Source organism: Salvelinus sp. IW2-2015, unplaced genomic scaffold, assembly GCF_002910315.2.
Source record: "Salvelinus sp. IW2-2015 unplaced genomic scaffold, ASM291031v2 Un_scaffold2733, whole genome shotgun sequence".
NCBI classification, from domain to species: Eukaryota; Metazoa; Chordata; class Actinopteri; order Salmoniformes; family Salmonidae; genus Salvelinus; species Salvelinus sp. IW2-2015.
The window spans coordinates 77,670-99,443 of NW_019944037.1; the positions used below are offsets into that span (position 1 = coordinate 77,670).

The window sequence follows — 21,774 nt, forward strand, 5'->3', positions numbered from 1 at the left end:
GGACAGGCTCCAGGTCCTCTAGCTTGGGGTAGTGGGAGGTGGTAGGTGGGTGGTATGGGGGATATTGCCAGGTCTGCATAGAGTAACTCACAACCACACTACCAATACCACCACACACAGTTAGAAAATTCAGTCATTAGGTTTTTGCTGTAAACCGTAGTGAAGACTCAGTGAGCTAAGGTCTTAGTGGTCTGTTAAAGGTGGGTGGAGAGGGAGAAGGAGCTGGGCTGAGGATTGTTCCAGGGAGAAGGGATCTGGGCTAAGGTTTGTTCCATCCAGACCCCCAGGCCTACAGCAGACCTCCACGGAGAGGGTTATTGGGGTGAGGGATTTCAGCAGCTCGCCGCCCGCCTGTCCTGCAGAGCCGTGTTAAGACGAGCGCTGCAGAGGGGGAGAGGCAAGCTGTGTGTGTGTGTGTGTGTGAGGAGGAAGGGGGAAAGGATAACAGGAAGGCTTGGTGCCTTTACAGGCAGACATAGTGTTGTTTTAAGACCAGGCTATAGACCTGAATCTAAGTGTTGGGTTTTCTTTTAGTGGAATTGCCCCCACCCCCCCCAAAAAAAAAAAWATATATATATATACACCACTGGTCAAAGTTTTAGAACACTTACTCATTCAAGGGCTTTTCTTGTAGAATAATAGTGAGAACATCAAAACTATGAAATAACACATATGGAATCATGTACTAACCAAAAAAGTGTTAAACAAATCAAAATATATTTGAGATTTGAGATTCTTCAAAAGTAGCCACCCTTTGCCTTGATGACAGCTTTGCACAATCTTGGCATTCTCTCCATCAGCTTCATGAGGTAGTCACCTGGAATGCATTTCAATTAACAGGTGTGCCTTCTTAAAAGTTAATTTGTGGAATTTCTTTCCTTCTTAACTTCTCTGCGCTACGGATCCCTTTTACGGGATCATTTTCCTAAACAACCGCTGAATTGCAGGGCGCAAAATATTACTAAACATATTTATAATCATGCAATCACAAGTGAAATATACCAAAACACAGCTTAGCTTGTTGTTAATCCACCTATCGTGTCAGATTTTGAAAATATGCATTTGCAGCGAAAGCAATCCAAGCTTTTGTGAGTGTATCAATCAATGCTACAACAGCTAGCCCCAAATTAGCATGGTCACGAAAGTCAGAAAAGCAATCAAATTTATCGCTTACCTTTGATAATCTTCGGATGTTTGCACTCACGAGACTCCCAGTTACACAATAAATGTTATTTTTGTTCGATAAATATTACTTTTATAACAAGAAAAAGCCATTTGGGTTGCGCGTTATGTTCAAAACAAAGCCTTCGTTCCCGTTTCGACGAAAATTCCAAAAAGTATCGTTAATGTCAAAAAATGTCAAAATGTTTTTTATAATCAATCTAGTTGTTTTTACAAACATAATCGATAATATTTCAACCGGACCGTAACCTATTCAATAAGAGAGAAAAGAAAATGGAGAGCTACCCCTCTCCGCGCAGGAACTAATCAGAGGACACCTGACTAGTTTTGAAAAATATGACTAATTTTTCAAAATAAAGCTGAAAACTATGTCTAAAGCCTGGTCACAGCCTGTTGAACGCCATTGGAAAATGAATCTGGTTGATACCCCTTTAAATGGAAGAAAGACGGCCAGAAACACGAGATTATTTTTTAATTTTTTTACCACACTCGGTTTAGGATTTTCTCAGGTTTTTGCCTGCAGAATCAGTTTTGTTATACTCACAGACAATATTTTGACAGTTTTGGAAACTTTGGAGTGTTTTCTATCCTAATATGTAAATTATATGCATATTCTACGATCTGGACCTGAGAAATAGTCTGTTTACCTTGGGAACGTTATTTAAAAAATAAAATGAAAAAATCTGACCTCTAGCGTCAAGATTTGAGCCAATCAGTTGTGTTGTGACATGGTAGGGTGGTGTACAGAAGATAGCGCTATTTGGTAAAAGACCATGTCCATATTATGGCAAGAACAGCTCAAATAAGCAAAGAGAAACGACAGTCCATCATTGCTTTAAGACATGAAGGTCAGTCAATACGGAAAATATAAAGAACTTTGAAAGTTTCTTCAAGTGCAGTCGCAAAAACCATCAGGCGCTATGATGAAACTGTCTTTCATGAGGACCGCCACAGGAAAGGAAGACCCAGAGTTACCTCTGCTGCAGAGGATAAGTTCATTAGAGTTATCAGCCTCAGAAATTACAGCCCAAATAAATGCTTCACAGAGTTCAAGTAACAGACACATCTCAACATCAACTGTTCAGAGGAGACTGTGAATCAGGCCTTCATGTTGAATCGCTGCAAAGAAAACACTACTAAAGGACACCAATAAGAAGAAGAGACTTGCTTGGGTCAAGAAACACGAGCAATGGACATTAGACCGGTTGAAATCTGTGCTTTGGTCTGGAGTGGAAATTTGAGATTTTTTGTGAGACGCGTTGTGGAGGAACAGATGATCTCTGCATGTGTGGTTCCCACCGTAAATCATGGAGGAGGAGGTGTGATGGTGTGGGGGTGCTTTGCTGGTGACACTGTCTGTGATTTATTTAGAATTCGAGTTACACTTAACCAGCATGGCTACCACAGCATTCTGCAGCGATACGCCATCCCATCTGGTTTGGGCTTAGTGGGACTATCATTTGTTTTTCAACAGGACAATGACCCAACACACCTCCAGGCTGTGTAAGGCCTATTTGACCAAGAAGGAGAGTGATGGAGTGCTGCATCAGATGACCTGGCCTCCACAATCCCCCGACCTCAACCAAATCGAGATGGTTTGGGATGAGTCATACCGCAGAGTGAAGAAAAAGCAGCCAACAAGTGCTCAGCATATGTGGGGACTCCTTCAAGACCATTGGAAAAGCATTTCAGGTGAAGCACAACTTTGGAAGTATGCTTGGGTTCATTGTCCATTTGGAAGACCCATTTGTGACCAAGCTTTAACTTCCTGACTGATGTCTTGAGATGTTGCTTCAATATATCCACATAATTTTCCTTCACATGGTGCCATCTATTTTGTGAAGTGCACCAGTCCCTCCTTCAGCAAAACACCCCCACAACATGATGCTGCCACCCCCGTGCTTCATGGTTGGAATGGTGCTCTTCGGCTTGCAAGCCTCCCCCTTTTTCCTCCAAACATAACAATGGTCATTATGGCCTTGAAATACGTCCACAGGTACACCTCCAATTGACTCAAATTATGTCAATTAGCCTATCAGAAGCTTTTAAAGCCATGACATCATTTTCTGGAATTTTCCAAGCTGTTTGAAGGCACAATGAACTTCGTGTATGTAAACTTCTGACCCACTGGAATTGTGATACAGTTTTATAATTATAAGTGAAATAATCTGTCTGTAAACAATTGTTGGAAAAATTACGTGTGTCATGCACAAAGTAGATGTCCTAACCGACTTGCCAAAAATATAGTTTGTTAACAAGAAACTTGTGGAGTGGTTGAAATACGAGTTTTAATGACTCCAACCTAAGTGTATGTAAACTTCCGACTTAAACTGTATATATATGTTTACTTTGGGCGCAACTATAGAATACAACTAAATTGTCTTTCCAAGAGGAATTATTACACTGTTCAAGATCCCTCATCAACTGTTAGGCATGAGATACTGTATAACTGTCAGGCATGAGATACTGTGAGATACTGTATAACTGTTAGGCATGAGAAGACTTTGATTATCTCTGCTTTTAGGATGTTAGTGTAACAGTTTAACTTTAGTACGTCCCCTCGCCCCGACCCGGGCGCACCAGCCGGACCCTGCTGCACACATCAACAACAGTCACCCACGAAGCATCGTTACCCATCGCTCCCACAAAAGCCCGGCCCTTGCAGAGCAAGGGAACCACTACTTCAAGGTCTCAGAGCAAGTGACGTCACCGATTGAAAGGCTATTAGCGCCACCACCGCTAACTAGCTAGACATTTCACATCGTTACACCACCCCCTTTCGACCTCCTCCTTTTCCGCAGCAACCAGTGATCCGTCGCGTGTCAACCAGCATCAATGTAACAGTTTAACTTACGCTCCGTCCCCTCGCCCCGACCCGGGCCGCGAACCAGGACCCTCTGCACACATCCAACAACATCACCCACGAAGCATCATTACCCATCGCTCCACGAAAATCGCTCCTTGCGCAGCAAGACGGGAACCACTACTTCAAGTCTCAGAGCAAGTGACGTCACGATTGAAAAGGCTATTAGCGCGCACCACCGCTAACTAGCTAGCCATTTCACAATCCGTTACATTAGGGAAGGAATGAAGAAAGACAGGGTCATAAGGAAGAAGAACAGGTGCATTTCTAGAAGATCTGTCCAAAGCCATGTGTTCTGTATTTGTTTTGTTCCCCGCCTGAGTGCAGCCGGTCTCTGTTGACCTATTATAGGTCAGAGAGAGGAGTGCTAGTGACATGCTATCTGTGTGTGTGCCGTGCGTGCTGTGTTTGTGTGTGGTGTATGTGGTAGTGTGGTAGTGGTGTGTGTGTGTGTGGTGTGTGTGTGTTGTGTGTGTTGGTGTGTGTGTGTGTGTGTTGTGTGTGTGTGTTGTGCTGGTGTGTGTGTGTGTGTGTGTCCTTTTGCGCCTGTCAAACTGCTCTGAAACTGACCTTGTCTCCACTCCCTCCCTGGGTCCTGTCTCTCTGCCAGACCTAGAGGCTCGTGTGTGTAGTGATAATACATTCCACTCATCTGTAACCAGCAGGGGGACAGTTATTACCATAACACACAGAGAAAACTGCCTCTACAGCAGCTGATACAATATCAAATGTAAAGAATTGTGCGCTGGGCGCAGTCTGAGCTTAAATTGCTACTTGCTTGATACGACTTGTGGGAAACGACCTCTGGGAATGTTTCATTTAGTTGCAGGAGGTTCTGAGAACTTTTACTATGATTCTCTGAACGTTTCCTGGTGGTTTATTAACATTCTGAGAACAGTAATTATACGTATTTAGAGGTTTTGAATAAAAACGTTACTACATGTTTCAATAAGACTTTTTATAAACGCTGCTGCTTATGTTGTGGTTACCTGTTCTGAATCCAAGCACAGATAGGACACTTGGAAATTAATTTGCATAGTTATTAATCATGCAACGCATGTATTTTCATTGTGGAACGGTGCCAGTGAGATTGTGGCACGTGCACAGAAGAACTTGTTTCTTGGAACAAATTGAGAACATACTTTAAATAAACCTTGAACCAAATAATGTTATTTTTTCAAAGTTCCTTAAAAGTGCTTGAGAATGGTTCCAAAGCCAAGCCAACTATCCTGCACCGTTCCCAGAATGTTGAGGAAAGTTGTAATGCAAAATAACCATTAGGACAACCACACTCTCTACCAATGTCTAAAGAACACATTGGTTCTTTAGAACGTCATGCGCTATCTGGGTTTGTCAATACAGGGTTTGCTAGGAAATGTCCTTTGTTATGGAGCGAAGAGAGAAAGAAAGAAAAAGAGACATAGGGTGTGGTAGAGAAGAGAAGAGAGAGGAGAGAACGAGGAGAGAAGCGATGAAGAGAGACAGAGGATAGAGAAGAGAGAAGAGAGAAGGGCGGGGAGCGGGGAGGAGGGGGGAAGGAGGGGAGGGAGGGACGGAGAGGGGGAGGGTGTGGGGAGGGGAGGAGAGCGGACTGAGAGGAGAGGAGAGAGAGGATGAGACGAGAGAGAGAGAGGCGACAGAGACCGGAAGAAAGAGAAGAGAGAGAGATGGGAGCAAGGGGAGGTAGAGAGAGGGAGTAGAGAGACGGGAGGGGGGGGGAGGAGTAGAGAGGAGGGAGGGGGAGAGAGGAGAGAGAGAGGAGGAGAACAGAGGAGACAGAGAGGAGTGAAGAGGACGAGGGGAGAAGAGAAGAGAAAAGAAGAGGAGAGAGGAGGCAAGATAGAGAACAAGGAGAGAGACAGAGAGAGACAGAAGAGAGGCCGAGCAGAGAGAGAGGCGAGACAGAAAGAGAGGAGCATAGTGGCGTGTGAGACCAAGAGAGAGAGAGAAAGACGAGGAGAGCCATGAGAGTATGACAGAAGAGGACAGAGAGAGAGCAGAGATAAAAGAGACAGGTGAGTAGTGTGGCTGAGAGCAATGAGCAGTGAGCGAGAGAGAGAGAGAGCAGAAAAATTTGAAGTACAGCGTCCCGTCAGGGCCATGTCAGCTTAATCTTTCAGTTTGAGGATGATCCGGAAGATATCTCTCAAAGACAGGTCCAATTGGGTTGCCTAGCTGGTATAAGAGCAGGAATAGGATAACCTCTCAGAACAGAGGTGGTCTGGCAGTGATTGGCTGCGTACTCTCCTGCAGCACGTAGCACACGAACACACACACAGCTGTGTGGAGCGTAGCCACTAATAAAAGCCTGTCTGTGTCAGGGTTGCCACATGGCTGTCTTTGATGGTCCCAAATTGAAGCCTCTCAGAGCTACTAAGCCACGCAAGCAACCGCGCATACTTCCAGTAAGTATAATGATCTTTCTGGGATTGGAGAGTATTACGCTATGGTTGTGAATAAGGCCATACAGTCTAGCTATGCATATGTAATCTGTGGAGAATAGCTAATTGTGTATAAGTGACATAACTTTTAGCGTGACTCCATCGTGGTGTGGACAGAAATATGTTATGATTCCTAAAAGTCAGGGTGTCTGAATTATCTTCTGTTTAATTGGTAGGCTTATAACGAATATGATGATAATCCAACCACGTTTATGCTTAATAGCAAAACAGGAAACCAGTCCTACTTGAGAATACCTCTCCAGGAGAGTTCCTCAACAGAACAAGTCTTCAGTAGCTCCATTCTATCCCATTGCTGTGTTTAGTTGCTACTCTGTATTTTCTCCTGAATATGAAGCATCACATCTATGGTCTCAACTTGAGAAAAGTGGTGATAAACTTTATGAGCTGGTAACATTTTATGTCTCACTTCCCCAGGGCTGTGTATGGAGATTACCTCATTCCAATGTCCCTCTTTGCATATATTATGTCAGCTACTTAAATTTGGTCTGGTGCGAGCTCCTATTATCATTTTTCCCCCAAAWTTTTTTTTTACCTTTTTGTTACTAGTCAAGTCTTTCTTATTTACAATGACGGCCTACCAAAAGGCCTCCTGCMGGGACGGAGGATGGGATTACATTTTTTACATAAACATATAGGACAAAACACACATCGTGACAAGAGAGACACCACAACACTACATACAGAGAGACCTAAGACAACAACATGACAACAATATGGTAGCAACACAACATGGCAGCAGCACAACATGGTAGCAGTACAAAACATAGCACAAACATTATTGGGCACAGACAACAGCACAAAGGGCAAGAAGGTAGAGACAACAATACATCACACTAAGCAGCCACAACTGTCAGTAAGAGTGTCCATGATTGAGTCTTTGAATGAAGAGATATTAAATCCATCCAATATCGATCTTTAGTGTGTCAATATTTTAACGATGTTGTAAATCTAAATTAATAAATGACCTCTTCTGAAGGGCCTGTGGGTTCGATGATAAAGAATCTGGTTACAAGGAGTTATTTTCTATAGTTTAATCCGTCCAAGTAGCAGCAGCATAAACCTTTGTGGCACAACAGGTCACACCTCAAGTCAGTTCACTTCACACATCTTTCACGTGACATGAAGGGTATTTTCTGAATAGAAAATCCCCAACATAAAATCTCAGTGGCGATACCAAAGAAAATCTCAGATATACAGTACATATTTCTGATTATAAAAACCACTATCTGTACTTCCCTATCAAATGAACTATGAACAGAACAGATCTTCTCAGAATAGGACTCAAAAGATCTGTCAGGCAACTAGTGCGCTCTACAAACTCTCGCCATTTCAGAGTGCTTTTGTTTCCGCGTTCTAAATGTTTGTTAATGTGTCCCCAAGTTAAACTAGCCTACATTTCTGTTAAATCTATATTCCACATTAGCTTACAATAATAACTAGCGTTACATTTATTTCCTTAACGTTTACRGCAACCTTGTAGAAATGTTGTTTCATTTTGGCACAATATTGTTGCATTTCACTTACCATTTCCAATCCTGTGAGTGGGCGCAGCGTTGAGTCCTTTCCTGCATTGAAATGACCTAGTGACCTCATGGGTGGAATGTTATTCATATTTCTCATAATTTCATAATTTATCAACATCATTTTTTTTTTAACGCAGAAAACCCTGTGTTTTTATGTAAAATGTTCTTGTTATAGTTCAGTCTTCTGTGATGTGTAATATTGGGATGCAAACTCAAAATGTAATACATTTCAACTCTATATCTGACATGGTACAGGTGTCTTCTTTTTTTAAGCCCATAACCATGTGTGTGAGGTGTATACTTTTGTTTCACAGTAGATTTGTTTAAGACTACCCAGAAACACTGTGACCTTGATTTAGCCCACTGCAATAAAAGGTTTAAGTCCACATACACATTTGCATGACCCATGAGGTAGAAGATCATTCTATAGAATGACTAATATACAATGTAATGAATGATTTTGGTATTCATTTTACATTGAATACCAGTTATGTAATTTTGACAGTGATACAGTGAAAGTATTCAGACCCCTTGACGTTTTCCACATTTTGTTAGGTTACAGCGTTATTATAAAATTTATTTAAAAAAGAAAAATGTCCCTCATCAATACCCCATGATGACAAAGCAAAAACAGGTTTTTAGAAATGTTTGCAAATGTAAAAAAACGGAAATATCACATTTACATAAGTATTCAGACCCTTAACCTAAGTACTTTGTTGATGCACCCTTGGCAGCGATTACAGCCTCGAWTCTTGGCATACCTGTATTTCTAGTGTTTCCCCCATTCTTCTCTGCAGATCTTCTCAAGRTCTGTCAGGCTGGATCTGCACAGCAATTTTCAGGTCTCTCCAGAGATGTTCGATCGGGTTCAAGTCTGGGCTCTGTCTGAGCCAATCAAGGACATTCAGGCTCTTGACTGTGTGCTTAGTGTCGTTGTCCTGTTGGAAGGTGAACCTTATGGTGGAAAATTGCAAGACTATGTTATAATACTTTTATTGCATCAACGGGTTGTTTTATGCAACAGAATAGAGTATTGTTAACTATTGTGTGGGTGTTCTACTGAGGATGGGCCCCTGGGAGAAAACACTGACAGGAGATTCACGATGTCTTTTGGGTGATGAAACCTAAAGAGCATTCCCAGAGCATGAGTTAATGTTTCTGTTCTATACCGTACCAGGGAGAGATGGTTCCAGTTTGGAGTCAGAGGGACTGACACTGGTCTCTACACAATGAAAACTGTCGACACAGCAGATACTGTCTGCTATGTATTATATATTTCATACAGATCTTAACCTTGTGAGCCATTCTATATATCTATTGTTTGTCATGTAGGTTGAAAGCGGTGTATCTTGGCTATAAAAGACCTTTGTAATTTTGTCTCGGGGCTCTCAAAGAATCATCTGAGCGTGAATCGTCGACCAGCCATGACCAGCCATCATTATCTTAGAGCACTCAATCGATTAACTTTATATGTGTGTGTTGTATTGGCCTGCTTCCTTATTAATAAGTGATTAAAGATTTAGTTTAAGTATAACTCTGACTTGTGTGATAAGTTTGTCTCTCCTCATTTGATAGTAAAGAAATGAACCACCACAACCTTCACCCCAGTCTGAGGTCCTCATCGCTCTGGAGCAGGTTTTCATCAAGGATCTCTCTGTACTTTGCTCCGTTCATCTTTCCCCAGATCCTGTCTAGTCTCCCAGTCCCTGCCACTGAAAAGCATCCCCACAGTATGATGCTGCCACCATGCTTCACCGTAGGGATGGTGCCAGGTTTCTTCCAGACGTGATGCTTGGCATTGAGGCCAAATAGTTCAATCTTGGTTTCATCAGACCAGAGAATCTTGTTACTCATGGTCTGAGAGTCCTTTAGGTGCCTTTTGGCAAACTCCAAACGGGCTGTAATGTGCCTTTTACTGAGGAGTGGCTTCCGTCTGGCCACTCTACCATAAAGGCCTGATAGGTGGAGTGTTGCAGAGAAGGTTGTCCTTCTGGAAGTTTCTCCCATCTCCACAGAGGACCTCTGGATCTCCATCGGGTGACGATTGGGTTCTTAGTCACCTCCCTGACCAAGGCCTCCCCCGATTGGTCAGTTTGGCCGGGCGGCCAGCTCTAGGAAGAGTCTTAGTGGTTCCAAACTTCTTCCATTTAATAATCATGGAGGCCACTGTGTTCTTGGGGACCTTCAATGCTGCAGAAATTGGTTGGTACCCTTCCCAAGATGTGTGCCTCGACACAATCCTGTCTCGGAGCTCTACGGACAATTCCTTTGAACTCATGGCTTGGTTTTTGCTCTGACATGCACTGTCAACCTTGGGACCTTATAAAGACAGGTGTGTGCCTTTCCAAATCATGTCCAATCAATTGAATTTAAAACAGGTGGACTCCAAGTTGTAGAAACATCTCAAGGATGATCAATGGAAACCGGATGCACCTGAGCTCAATRTCGAGTCTCATAGCAAAGGGTCTGAATACTTATGTAAATAAGGTATTTCTGTTTTTATTTTTAAGAAATGTGTAAACAATCTCTAAAGACCTGTTTTCGCATTGTCACTGGGTATTGTGTGTCGCTTGATGAGGAACATTTTTATTTAATAKATTTTAGAATAAGGCTGTAACTTAACAATGTGAAAAAAGTCAATGGGTCTGAATACTTTTTGAAAGCACTGTATGTCCCAGGGCTAAGAGAATACAAATTACTTTTTTGGTGCAATTTTGCCGATCCATCTTGGTAATTGTGAGGGGAGGCTGACGGTAGCCTGATACCCCAACCTTAGTCTGAATGGAATAGACAGATTTGCCTGCTACAAGGCATTTTCTTTTCATGAAGGAGTTATTTTGTAAATATCCACTTTTTATAATTTTGTATTGTCCATTTAATGTCTGGACCACCATTGTCAACTGTGGACCTTAATAATAGCCCAACTTGTGCTCCTGATCCTGCTGCCTCCTGCAACATGTCTTCCCTTACGGCTGCTACAAGGACCCTACTCTCTGTCATCACAGTTCATCCACCAGTCATACTAATGTGTCATGTCATTACACTCCCTGATACTAACCTTTATCAATCCATCCAATAATGATCTTTAATGTGATCATATTGGAACTGTATCCAGGATTGGGTTCACTTCAAGTCAATTCAGAAAATACATGTTCCTTATTGAAAAGCATTGAAGAGAATAGGAATTGGAATTTCAGTGTACTTCCTGAATTGGAATTGAAATGGAATTGAGCCCAACCCTGAATGTATACACCCTCCCTCTCCTACAGGAATCCCCATACGTGATGCTGAAGAAGAACCATGATCAGCTGTCAGGGAACGATAAGTACGAGGGTTACATCGTGGAGCTAGCGGCTGAGATCGCCAAGCACGTTGGATACCACTACAAACTGAAGGTGGTCACAGATGGGAAGTATGGAGCCAGAGACCCCGAGACCAAGATGTGGAACGGCATGGTCGGAGAGCTGGTGTACGGGGTGAGTGCTCATAAGATGGTCATTAGAGCTTATAATGAGTGTTTGTAAGTGCTCATAATGGGAGGTCATAAGTGTCCATAACATTTCTGGAGGTGGTTAACGTTCATAGTTGTCACATTGTATTTTTATGTTGATGTCACTGCAAAAAAAATATTTCTGACACTATAATGTTTGCATCGATACCGTCTGCCAAACATGTTGGTCCTTTCAAAGAAGTATATATTTTTTCACAGAAAATCTGTTTTCAATGCTCAACAATAAAGCTTTAAATAACTTAATACACAGTGGACTCTCCCTCTCTCTCTCTCTTTCTCTCCCTATCCTCTCCCAGCTCCTCGGTTCTCTCTCTCTCTCTCTCTCTCTTCTCTCTCTCTTCTCCTCTCTCTCTCTCTCTCTCTCTCTCTCTCTCTCTCTCTCTCTCCCTCCCTCTCGCTCTCTCTCTCTGGTTGTGACTCAGAGTCGGGCAGCTCAATGCTTGAGAAGGTGACAGGGAGGTTAAGTGTATGTACTGTAACTAAAGAACAACTGTTCAGTCCCATCTCCTGCAATCTGCCCACACACATCCACACACACATCCACACACACACACACACACACAACCATAGGAAATTATTTGTAACAAGGAGGACCCGTTGCACACCATGGTGCAATCTCTGCTGTTGAAAGGGTCTTTGTGATGCTATGGGGAGACTGGTGTGTGTATGAGGTGGGAGAACGGGGTCTACAGGAAATCAAGGTCAGGATTTGAGTGTTTCCTGTTAAACAAATCTCTGTGTGTGTTTCAGTCTTATGCTGTATGTATTTTCTTTCCTTCTTTGTCCTCCTCCAGCACACCTACTGTACTGGACAATATCTAGCTCTACGGATTTATTTACAGAATGTAGAAAACAGGTTCTTATTTTATAGATGTAGGATCTTAATTTGATCAATCTTTTCATGCTTTCATTTTTTGTGCTTGAGTGTATTTCATGGTCAATGTGACAGCACAACTCTATATTTTCTTGCTAACATGTTCTCTCTTTCTCTCTCTCTCCCTCTCTACCCTCCTCCTCCTACTCTCTCTCTACCTCCCTCCCTCCCTCTCAACCTCTCTCCCCCTCCTTCCCTTCCTCTCTCTCTACCTCCCTCCCTCCCTCTCAACCTCTCTCCCCCCTTCCTTCCTCTCTCTCTACCTCTGTTCCTCCCCTTCTCCCCTTCTCTCCTCCAGAAAGCAGACGTGGCGGTAGCCCCGCTGACCATCACCCTGGTCCGAGAAGAAGTGATCGACTTCTCCAAGCCCTTCATGTCTCTGGGCATCTCCATCATGATCAAGAAGCCCACCAAGTCTAAACCAGGTGTCTTCTCCTTCCTGGACCCGCTGGCCTATGAGATCTGGATGTGTATCGTGTTCGCCTACATCGGTGTGAGCGTGGTCCTGTTCCTGGTGAGCCGCTTCAGCCCCTATGAGTGGCACGCAGAGGACTATGAGGAGGYGGCCGACCCCCAGACCCCWACCCAGCCGACYGGGCCCGGTGCTGGGCTACAGTCGGGGCAGAGCCCTGGTCAGCKAGGCCAGAACCAGCAGAATCAGGAACAGACCAACGAGTTTGGCATCTTCAACTCTCTCTGGTTCTCCCTGGGAGCCTTCATGCAGCAGGGATGTGACATCTCACCCAGGTAAGAATCCCACTTAGAAATATGATGGGTAGATCTGATGTAGAAATACAATGGGGTAGAAATACAATGGGTAGATCTGATGTAGAAATACAATGGGGTAGAAATACAATGGGGTAGTAATACAATGGGTATATCTGATGTAGAAATACAATGTGTAGAAATACAATGAGTAGATCTGATGTAGAAATACAATGGGGTAGAAATACAATGGGAATATCTGATGTAGAAATACAATGGGGTAGAAATACAATGGGTAGATCTGGGTCATCACTTTATTTGGATCATCTGGATTTTCCATCTGTAGATGCTCTATAGAGGGTAAATCTATCAACAAACAATCTGTTGCTAAGGCTTAGCTAAGGCTAAGGTTACATTTAGGGATAGGTTTAGAATAAGGGTAAGGGTTATGGTTTGGTTTAGAATAAGGGTAAGGGCTAAGTTTAGGGTTAGGATAAAGGTTAAGGTTAGGGTTAGGGCAAGTAGATAGTTAGTTGAAATGTCCCTGATAGTCTGTAGATCCCTCAAACTCAACTCTGGACCTGGAAGCCAGTTCCACTGCATGTTTTCATGTTCCACTCTAATCGGGGACTGATTTAGACCTGGGACACCAGGTGTGTGCAATTAACTATCAGGTAGAACAAAAAACCTGCCGGTTCCAGACCTCGTAGGGTAGGAGTTGAGTACCCCTGCTGTAGAGCATCTACAGATGGACTATCCAAATGAAGTGAGCTAAATCTGATGTAGATTGTATATATTATATGATGGTATGATATACTTTATTGTCCCCGAAGGGAAATTTGACTTGGACAGAGTGCTGCTGCTTCCACATAAATACAGAGACTCAATTGACACAACACCCCATGATTCAGCCCCCCTCCCCACCCACACAAAAGGTAATTAGTTCATGCCAGGCCAGGCTGTGACTTAGTGGCAGTTACACATGATGTAACCAGACTCCCAGGCACAGATTGGCTATCTGGTAATTCTGGCAAATGCCAGATGGGCTGGATAAATTTTTTGTTGTTGAGTGGCTGGTAGAAAATGACACCCACAAAATGTTATATTTCATTTCAGAATAAAACATGAAAAAGTTGACATGGTCGGTGATCCATGGGCCTGTTAAATTTTCTGTTATACTAATCTATAATGAGCCTTTGGCTGATCAGTGGGCAACAGCCCGCCCCCCTACCAAGATGCCAGGGCTAAATTCTTGTCCCAATCCGGTCCTGCAGGCTCCAGTCCATTATTGTTCTTTTTTGGTTCTCCTCAATTCAGTAGGGTTTTCTTAGTACCACTTTGTGCTGTGTAAAAGACTGTTGTCTTAGAGAGCTTTTAGGTTACAAGTAGTGTTACTGTTCATGGTTGAAAAGGTCAGACTGTGTATGTGTTGTAATAAACACTCTTCCCTTTGATTGTTTGGACTTGGACATCAACTTATAGGGCTTGTTATTGTTGTTGTGTGTGTGTCTATGTGTCTGTCCCAATATACTCCCCATTTCTGTCTGTCCGTCCATCTGTCTGTGTCTGTCTGCCTGTCCCTCTGTCTGTCTGTCTGTCTGTCTGTCTGTCTGTCTGTCTGTCTGTCTGTCTGTCTGTCTGTCTGTCTGTCTGTCTGTCTGTCTGTCTGTCTGTCTGTCTGTCTGTCCTCTTTGCCCCTCTGTATGTATGTTTCTCTGTCTATCAGTCTGTCTGTCCCTCTGTCTGTCAGTCCCTCTGCCTGTCAGTCTGTCCCTTTGTCTGTTTATCAGTCTGTGGCTCTGCCTGTCTGTCTTCAGTCTGCCTGTCCCTCTGTCTCTCTGTATAACAGTCTGTCTGTCTGTCTGTCTGTCTGTCTGTCTGTCTGTCTGTCTGTCTGTCTGTCTGTCTGTCTGTCTGGTCTGTCTGTCTGTCTGTCTGTCTGTCTGTCTGTCTGTCTGTCTGTCTGTCAGTCCTCTGTCTGTCTATCAGTCTGTCCACTGTCTGTCTGTCCGTGTGTCTGTCTGTCCCTCTGTCTGTCTGTCGTTCTGTCTGTCAGTTAGATAAAACAGGACTAAAGAAGTTCTCTACTTTCATGATCATTGTCATCACAGAACACTTTACACGATGTCAGCTTGTCATTGAATAGTTAACACACAGTCCCAGACAGACGCTTCTGTAGTCCTACTCTTTCAGTAACACTAGTTGTGTGTCACAAACCTACAGTGGGACGAGAAGTGGGATTTTAAAATGCCTCAAAACTAGAGAAGCAAAAATGATGACCTCATTGAAGACATGTGAAGGTATTTTAAAGTATCTATCACAGTGCCATCCGTTTTGTCACCAAAGCCCCATATACTACCCACCACTGCGACCTGTACGCTCTCGTTGGCTGGCCCTCGCTTCATACTCGTCGCCAAACCCACTGGCTCCAGGTCATCTACAAGACCCTGCTAGGTAAAGTCCCCCTTATCTCAGCTCGCTGGTCACCATAGCAGCACCCACCTGTAGCACGCGCTCCAGCAGGTATATCTCTCTGGTCACCCCAAAACCAATTCTTCCTTTGGCCGCCTCTCCTTCCAGTTCTCTGCTGCCAATGACTGGAATGAACTAACAAAAAATCTCTGAAAAACTGGAAACAACTTATCTCCCTCACTAGCTTTAAGCACCAGCCTGTCAGAGCAAGCTCAACAGAATTAAACTGCTTAACAGTATAGCCCCATCCTTAATTTAGCCCAAATAACTACCTCTCCCCCTACTGTATTTATTTATTTATTTTGCTCCTTTGCACCCCATTATTTCTATCTTTACTTTGCACATTCTTCCACTGCAAATCTACCATTCCAGTGTTTTACTTGCTATATTGTATTTACTTCGCCAGCATAGCCTTTTTTTGTGGCTTTACCTCCCTTATCTCACCCCATTTGCTCACATTGTATATACTTATTMTTTCTACTGTATTATTGACTGTATCTTTGTTTTACTCCATGTGTAACTCTGTGTTGTTGTATGTGTCGAACTACTTTGCTTTATCTTGGCCAGMTCGCAATTGTAAATGAGAACTTGTTCTCAACTTTCCTACCTGGTTAAATAAAGGTGAAATAAATAAAAATAAATAAATAAAATCTCTCTTTTTAATATAGCCAGGTCCCAGATCTGTATTTAACCTTTATTAACTAGTCAAGTCAGTTAAGAACAAATTCTTATTTACAATGGCGGCCTACTCGGCCAAACCCGGACAACACTGTGCACCGTCCTATGGGACCAATCACAGCCGGATGTGATGCAACCTGGATTCGAACCAGGTACTGCAGTGKCGCCTCTTGCACTGAGATGCAGTGTCTTAGACCACCGCGCCACTCAGGAGCACCCGCACCGCACCATCACAAAGAAAACACAAGGAAAACACTTTCACCAACTAAACTCTGTCCAGTCCGAAGTGAACTGCGCTGAAGGGTGGCTGGGTCGATAGTGTGTATTAAGTAGTGTCACTAGCTCTGTCTGGCTCCCCCCGGAGTGAGAGCATTGATCAACAGTGCCWCCGTTGGTCCCCCTCTCTAAAGGTCACCAATTAAGAATCTCATTAAAGTGTCTGAAATTAGAGACACAGAAAGGTTGACTCTGTCTCAGGGACACCAGAGAGAGGAGGAGGGGAGAGGATATGAGGGGAGTGGAGGAAAAGGAGGAGAGAAGGAGGGAAGGAGAGGAGGACAGAAAAAGGAGAGGAGAGTGAGGGGAGAAGAGGGGAGAGAAATAGCATCATCACCAGTGTCTTCCAAGGCACTGACTGACTCACTGGACCAATGGAGAGAGATTGTGGTTGTAAGAGCCTTGCAGTATGGGGACTAGATTCGATAAATCAAAGGCCTTCCTCTGTCCCTGCTGTTTCTGCTATTACCCTTCAGATGGTGGCATTTACAGCATGCTGCTAAGCTAGCATAGCAAACACACACACAGATGTGCAGAATGTGCTCTCACAGCATAACAGAACACACCACTCCAGTAAATATGGATCTGCCAGGCTGTCCAAAGAAGGAGAATGTCATCTCTCTCTCTCTCAATTACATTTCAATTTAAGGGGCATTATTGGCATAGGAAACATATGTTTACATTGCCAAAGCAAGTGTAAACATACTCTCTCTCTCTCCCTCTCCCTCCCCTCTGGGGTCTACAGCAGCGGTACAGTACATGAAAGTATACAATCTACTATACTCATCGTTCCCAGATGAGCTGGCCCCATTACTTCATGTGTGGACATCTGGACTTGTCTCCAGAGAGGGCTGCCTTCACCAAACTCAACTGTTATTTACATTTACATTTACATTTAAGTCATTTCTAGTCCCTACCACACCTCATCTATTTTCCCTTCTGTTTTCTAAGGTGGATATGGCACACCCACAGTAGACACACAAACAAACACACAAGGTAGGGCACACAATACAAACACACAGGTAGTTGCCACACAAACCAAACCACAGGTAGGCACACAAAACAACATGGTAGGCACACAAATCACACAGGTTAGGCACACAAACAAACCAGGTAGGCACACAAACAAACAGGTAGGCACACAAACAAACAGGTAGGCACACAAACAAACAGTAGGCCACACACACACCACACACCAACTCACACACACACACACCACACACACACACACACACACACACACACACACACACAACACCACACACACCAACACCCACCCAAACCACACACAACACACACACCAACACAAGGATAAGCCCACAGGATAAACATCCAAAAACACTAGGCACACAAACACAAGGCTTAGTGGCACCACAAACCAAACAGGTACGGAACAAACAAAACAGGTAGGCACACAACACAAACAGGTAGCACACAAAACACAGGTAGACCCAAACAAAACAGGTAGGCGCACAAACAAACAGGTAGTGCACCAACACACACACACACACAAACCACCACACACAAACACACACACACAACACACCACACACCACACACACACACACACACACACACACACACACACACCCACACACACACACACACACAGGTAAGCACACAAACAAACAGGTAGGCACACACACGCACAGGTAGGCACACAAACAAACCCACAGGTAGGGCACTACCCACACACACACAGGATCCACACACCCCAGGCACACACATCCACATACACAGGCACACACACTACACATACGTACGCACCGAACCCACACTCTCCCACAGCCCTGTCTCTACAAGCTCTAGCCGCAGACATACCTTTAGAAAGCCAGCAATCAGAATGCATTAAGGAACCAGACAAAGGGAGGGGAATTTAACACTGTACTCTGGATGCATTTCCATATAGCACCCTACTTCCTCCCCCTATCATACCGTTGCACTACTATTAGCCCTGTTCCAAAAAGTAGTGCACATATAGGGTAATAGGGTGCCATTGGGGATGCAGCCTGTACTTTCTTCAGACGGCAACGTGTTGGAAATGACAGCCCACTGCGCTGCATTAATACCAGCTGAACATCGTTAACGTCTTCGTAACTCGTTGTCTCTGCATAAAACGGAAGAACGTACAGGCACCGCTTTAAAGACTCACTGTCTCTCCTCAAGATGGATAAACAAACATTCTGTTCTCTTGAGTGACAATAAAAATAGACAAAACTGGTTCAAAACAAATTTAAGCATTTCTAAAAAACCAGCCCAGCAAAGCTGACTGTGGCTCTTCAGAAGACCGCAGCTTGTATGGAGGCTATGGACAACATATGACGCCATGATAAGTTCCGTTCCTGATGAGATGGCTCGATCCTCTCACAGTTCTGGTTGACTTAAACCTCCCCATCCGTCACCTTTGACTCATTCCTCTCTGCCTACCTTCTTTCCACTCCTCTCCTCTTTTTTGACCTCTACTCCTCTTCAACCTTCCCCCTACTTCACAAGCAGGCAATACGCTTGGACCTCATTCTTTACTAGATGCTGTTCTTCCACTAATCTCATTGCAACTCCCTCCAAGTCTCCGACCCACTACCTTGTATCCTTTCCCCTCTCGCTCCTCATTCCAACACTTCCCACCACTGCCCCCACTCGGATGGGTATCGGCGGTTCGTTCCAACCTTCGCTCCTCTCCCCCCGCTACTCTCTCCTTCTTTCCATCCTATTCATCTCTTTCCCTCTGCTAAACCTCTCAACCGATCTCCCTGATTTCTTTTTTTTTATTTTTCTTTTCTTTTTTTTTTTTTACTTATTTTTATCTATTTTCTCTTTTTTCTTTTTTAGTCCTCTTTCCATGCCTCCTCAAAACCCTCCTCTCCTCCTCCTTTCTGTCATCCTTTATTTACTCCCTCTCCTAGTCCCCTATCCTTCCAGGTCCGTCCTCGGTCCTCCCCTCCTGCTCCGTGGCTTCGACGACTCATTGCGAGCTCAACAGATACGGGCTCCCGGCAGTCCCGAGCGGAAATGAGGCAAAGACTCTCGCCTCCCTGCGGACCCTGGCACTTCCTTTCCTCTCCCTCTCTACATTCTCCTCTTCTGTCTTCTGCTGCTAGCCACTTTCTACCACTCTATCAATTTCCAAGCATCTGTTCCTCCTAACCCCTTAGGCGAAGCTCTTTGGCCACCTTTCCTCCCTCCTGAATCTCTGCGGGAGAGGGAGGAGGTCAAAACACACCCGCTGGTTTCTGCTCCACACTTAGTCATTACCTACTTGCCCCTGCTGGCTTTGATCTCTTTCTTCATCCCTCTCTCTCTAGATGAATACATCTCGCGTCTTTGTTGACGCGCCGTAGCGCAACCGCCCAACAACCTGCCCCTTGACCCTATCCCCTCCTCTCTTCTCAGACCATTTCCGGAGACCTTCTCCCTTACCTCACACTCGCTCATCAAACTCATCTGACCGCTGGCATACGTCTCTTCCGTCGTTCAGCAAACGGAGAGTTGCTAGACTCCCCCATTTCTTGGAAAAAGACTTACATCGAAATCCGTTTCGATGTCAACAACTACAAGCAGGTATTCACCTTCTTTTTTTCGTCATCCAAAAACCATTTGAAACGTGCTCGTTCTACTCTGGTGCCTAGCTCTCCTGCTTCTCTCTCAGAATGACCTTTCATTGATCCAAATCCAGTCAGGTCTTTCAAGACGTAGTTCAGTCATTGTTCAACTAGTAGATCTAGCTCTGCTCTGTAGTCCACGGAGGGGCGATACGTCCAAGCAACTGCTAAACGATAACTCTCTCTTCCTCTGCTCTCATCCTTTCTAGACTATCGGCTGCCGTTTGATACTGTGAAACCCACAATCCTCCCTTCTCCACCTTCTAATCTGAGCTAAGGTGCATGGGTAGTACTCCCAGTCAGCGGCCCCACGCTTATGCCGCTCAGCGTCCTACCTGACCACTGTAGGTTACCTCTTGCAATCCTACCAGTGGCGTGGGCTGAGAATCTGTCTCCGCACACCGTGCTCTCACCACTGGTTCCCCCAGGCTCTGTTCTAGGCCCTCTCCCTATTCCCCGCTCTACACCAAGTCACTTGGCTCTTGTCATATCCTCACATGGTCTCTCTATCATTAGCTATTGCAGACGACCAACACAATTAATCTTTCTCCTTTCCCCATTCTGATACCAGGTGGCGAATCGCACTCTGCTGCTATGTCTGGCAGAATATTCTGGATGTGTGGATGACCGGATAACGCACCCATATCAAGAGTGAATCCGTCGCAAGAACAGGAAGCTGCAGCAGTTCACCTGGCCGGGGAAGGACCAGACCCCGTTCCATGATCTCGCCATCACGGTTGACAATCATCCATTGTGTGTCTCCTCCCGAGATCGCTTAAAACCTTGCAAGTGAATTCTCCATGGACAATACCCGGTCTCTAGTCTCTCAACGAACATAACGTGGCGGTGACGCCGTGCCTGGGGTAGGTCATGCTCTACAACATTCGCAGGAGTACCGACCGCTTTGGCCATATCAACACAGGAAGCGGCGCAGTCCTAATTCCAAGGCCACTTTCGATGGGATCTCCCGTTCTGGACTTACCTGGCAACTCCCTGTTGGCTGGGCTCCCTGCCTGTGCATTAAACCCCTACAACTCATCCAGAACGGCCGCAGCCCGTCTGGTGTTCACCCCCAAGTCTCTCACGTCACCCCGCTCTATCCGCTCTCTGGGCGCCACGTGGCTTCCAGTTGAAAGCTCCGCATCCTATGCGTACAAGAGAACCATGGTGCTTGCCCTACGGGAGCTGTGAGGGGAACGGCACCTTTCCAGTACCTTCAGGTCTGATCAGGCCCTACACCCAAGACAATGGGCAACTGGAGCAGGTTCAATCCTCCACCCTCTGGCCTACTCAGCTCTCCCTACCTGCTGACGAGAGTACAATGATTCCCGGCCTCAGACCAGTCAAATGTTCGCCTGCTCTGGCACCGATAAGCATGGGTGGAAACAGACTCCCCCTAACAGACGCAGGTTCAGCGAGTCATACCACACGGGTTCCGAGACACCTGAAAACCCCACCGGGGTGTCTTTAAGGAATACCTGGATAGGGATAAGTAATACCCTCTACCCCCCCCCCCTAAAGAGTTGATGCACTATTTGTGAAAGTGGTTGCTTTCTCACTGGATATCAATCAAGTGTGAAGATGCACCAAATTTGTTAAAAGTTCGGTCTGGATAAGAGCCGTCTGCCT

At 44.7% G+C, this 21,774-nt stretch overlaps 1 pseudogene; it reads left to right on the forward strand.

The window, feature by feature from the left end:
• LOC112074639 (glutamate receptor 1-like) overlaps window positions 1–19,559 on the forward strand; it is an 83,722-nt pseudogene extending 64,163 nt beyond the window's left edge.
• The last annotated feature ends 2,215 nt before the right edge of the window (window positions 19,560–21,774 follow it).